The following is a 3519-nucleotide window of genomic DNA, read 5'->3' as shown; positions in this document are numbered from 1 at the left end:
AACACTGTGATGAATAGACTGTAGGGGACATATTATGAAAGCTACTTTGTGACCTAAGCAGAGAAAATGTCAAAGAGAGGACTCATTTTCCAGAAGGTGGCCTGGAACACTGAGCGAGAGGGAAAAGGAGGAAGCATGAGGAAGGGCCAAGGGGAGAGGAGGGAGCGGGAAAGAGCAAATGGAGAGGACGTAAGTGGGAGGAGGCTGGAGATAAAGGGAGAGCCAGTAAGAAGTTGGGGAAGAGGAGGGTGGGGGCAAGGAAAGGTGAAAAAATCAGGAAGGAGAGGGAAGAAGGAGATAAGGGGAGGAGGGGGAAACAGGAAAGGAACCAGGGGATGAAAGGTCAGGAAGATAAAGTGACATTTGTTTAGCGTTTATTGTACGTCAGGTAGTGTGCCTTCACAAAAATTACTTCATTAATTCTCACGAAGACTCTGAAAATTGGATATATTTTATTCTTCAAGTTTTAGATGAAGGAATTGAGGCTCAGATGTCTTAAATAACTTGTCCAGATCACAGAGCAAGAAACAATGGTTGGAGGCAAACACTCCTTTGTGTTCTTCCAAAACTTCTTCTCCTTTCTCAGCTGTTACTTATTTGAACCATTTGCCTTGGTATAAAGTGAAATAAATAGGCAAAAGAAAGCCTTTTGGAAGAGCCTTTAATAGAGCCTATGCCTGCACATGTACCCAAGCTCTATTTTCGGTGATGATGGTATCTACGAGAAGACTACATTTGAAACACTATATACTTAAAAAAGAAGACATAAAAGCAATGTCTTAAAAAGATGACCTTAGAAAATGAGCTATATATGCCATGAGAATAAGTAGCTTTAGCAAGAACTATTTGGTGCAGGCTGTTTTCATTGTAATGAATAAAATCACAATCTTAACATTAGCAATTCCGTTTCACATAGGGGACATCCACAGCAACTGTTATCTGCTGACCAAATAGTTATCTTGCTTCACATACAAATATGATTCCTATCAGATAACTGACCAATTTTTGAAACTTCAGAAGGTATTTTCACCTCTCTTTTTTCTTCTAGAAAATCTAAATGAAACAAGAAAACAAAGATCTGCAACAAATCAAGAGGTATAAGTGGTGCAAGACACATAGTAGACAATCATTTTTCATTGAAGTAATTGATGGGTGTTCAAAGCTCTCTTGGAGAAAAGATATCAATTACTTTGATAAAAAAAGGTCATTGATGTATTTGGAACTGTACAGAAAGAAACTTGTCAGTTTTAATTGGTTTGATTCTAGTTGGTCCATCTTCCCACAGAACCAGCTCATTATAAAACGAAAGGTTGTACTTCTTAGGACAATGTTTTCAGAGTTTATTTCTTGGAACATACATACTAGAATCACTTGGGGACCTAGCTCATGTCTAAGGAGTTGGAGCCCTGAAATCTCTCTTTTAATAAGATCTCCCAGAAATACATTATTTGAACTAAAGTTGGAGGACTACTGATTTAGGAGTTAATCAGCCTTTTTTATTATACAATTACAGACTCTGGGCTGTCCTTAATAGAATTTCAATGGTTGTCTACTTACATACAGATTAGCTAGGACTCAAACTTGTACTTCTATAGATTCTAGACCAATACTTCTCAGCCTTTAGTGTATTTGAGTCACCCAGGAAGTTTACCAAATTGTAGATTTTCAGGTCCCATTGAAAGCAGCTGGCTTGAAGCTAGATTATCTGCATTTCAAATATATACCCCATGTGGTTGTGATGTAGGCATTCTGCTAACTTCACATCTAATGCACAGCCCTTCTGGAAACACTATTCCTGTCAAATACTCATGCAGCCTCTGAGAGGACACTTTGTCTATTGGGGATAAACAATAAACTCCATTTGTAAGTAGCTGGAATTATTAGGAATTTCTTCTTATATTGAATTAATATGAAGTTTTGCATAATCTTATCCGGTTTTAATTAGAATTGCATAGAAAATATTTATTCTCAATATAATTTTAAAGAAAATCACCTTGACCAAGAAAATAAGTGCTTTTGTTGCCTCTGGGTTCCTGGGGCTTTCCTTCAGCAGAGTGAGTAGGTGAAGAAAATGTAGGAGCTCAAAAATGCATCCCTGATAAGAAGACAAGGGCCTTTGCTATTTGTGTAGCTACAATGCTTAGACAATTAAACATCTAAGAAAACTTGAAATTCTCACTTTCTAGAATATTGTTAGCACATACTTAAACAAAATAGAACTAAACTGTATCATCCTGAGCTGCCCTGGATATGGGAGAGTCCTATTTGTCAGAGTAGATGGGGGAAAGGGTTGATAAGGAATAAAATGGGGCTGATTTGGATGAGGCAGAGGTCCTTATGGAAGAAATGCATGGGAGCCCTCCCTCCTTCCAGGTGCTTGCTCACTTTTGTCCAGCTGCAGCTCCATGCAGGTCAGGGAGCTTGTTCTCATGCCTGCTAAAGTCAGATGTTGAGTAAATACAGAGAAGGTGAATGGATAGAAAATATGGGCTTGTTTCCAGCCAATTCGTGGGTACATCCCCAAATCCCAAGAACTTAGCTAATTCATCCTATTTGTTTACTTGCATTGCAAAAATAACTCAGTTTATTCACTGATTTTGAAAAAGTTGTAGTTGACCCTTGAACAACATGGGTTTGAATTGCACAATCCACTCATATGTGGATTTTCTTCAGCTTCTGCTACCCCTGAGACAGCAAGACTCCTCCTCTTCCTCCTCCTCTTCAGCTTATTCAATGTTAAGACTATAACAATGAACACCTTTATGATGATCCACTTCCAGTTAATGAATAGTAAATGTATTTTCTCTTCATGATTTTCTTAATACAATTTTCTTTTCTCTAGCTTTTTTTATTGTGAGAATACAGTATATAATACATATAATATACAAAATATATGTAAATCAACTGTTTATGTTATCAGTAAGGCTTCCAGTCAACAATAGCCTATTAGAAGTTAAATTTTTGGAGAGTCAAAAGTTATATATGAATTTTTAATTGTGTGTAGGGCCAGCCCCCTTGCCCCTCATTGTTCAGTGGTCAATTGTAATTATTAGTAAAGTTTCAAAGATCAACAAGCACGCGTGTGAACATGAAGAGAGGGGTACTTAGAGCAGCCATGAGTCTATCGATCATTTAAAATAATGTGACTGGGGAAGTTAAAAAAAATCTGTGTCTTAATTATTCACTTGTAAAATAGGGATAATAATAACAAATAAGTAACTGTTAGCATTGTTTGATTAATACACGAGGAAGTATAATGTGTATTAATGCCTAAAAATTGGCTGGTAGAAAGTCAGTATTCAAGAAACAGAATGCCAGTTATTCTTGTTAACATTAGTAATAGCAGTGTAATTTGCCAGAAGGACACTTGTGAGCCAACACCAGTTAGCTCTTTTTCAACTGCACTTAAAATGATTGATTACATAGGTCAAGAAGAGCAAAAGGGAGAATGCAAATGAATACATGAAATCTAGAATGTTACCTTTGTCTCAGTTTTCCCTTTAACTTAGGGAGAGACTG

Source organism: Nomascus leucogenys, chromosome 8 (assembly GCF_006542625.1).
Source record: "Nomascus leucogenys isolate Asia chromosome 8, Asia_NLE_v1, whole genome shotgun sequence".
Taxonomy (NCBI): domain Eukaryota; kingdom Metazoa; phylum Chordata; class Mammalia; order Primates; family Hylobatidae; genus Nomascus; species Nomascus leucogenys.
Note: the sequence above shows the minus strand (reverse complement) of the source record.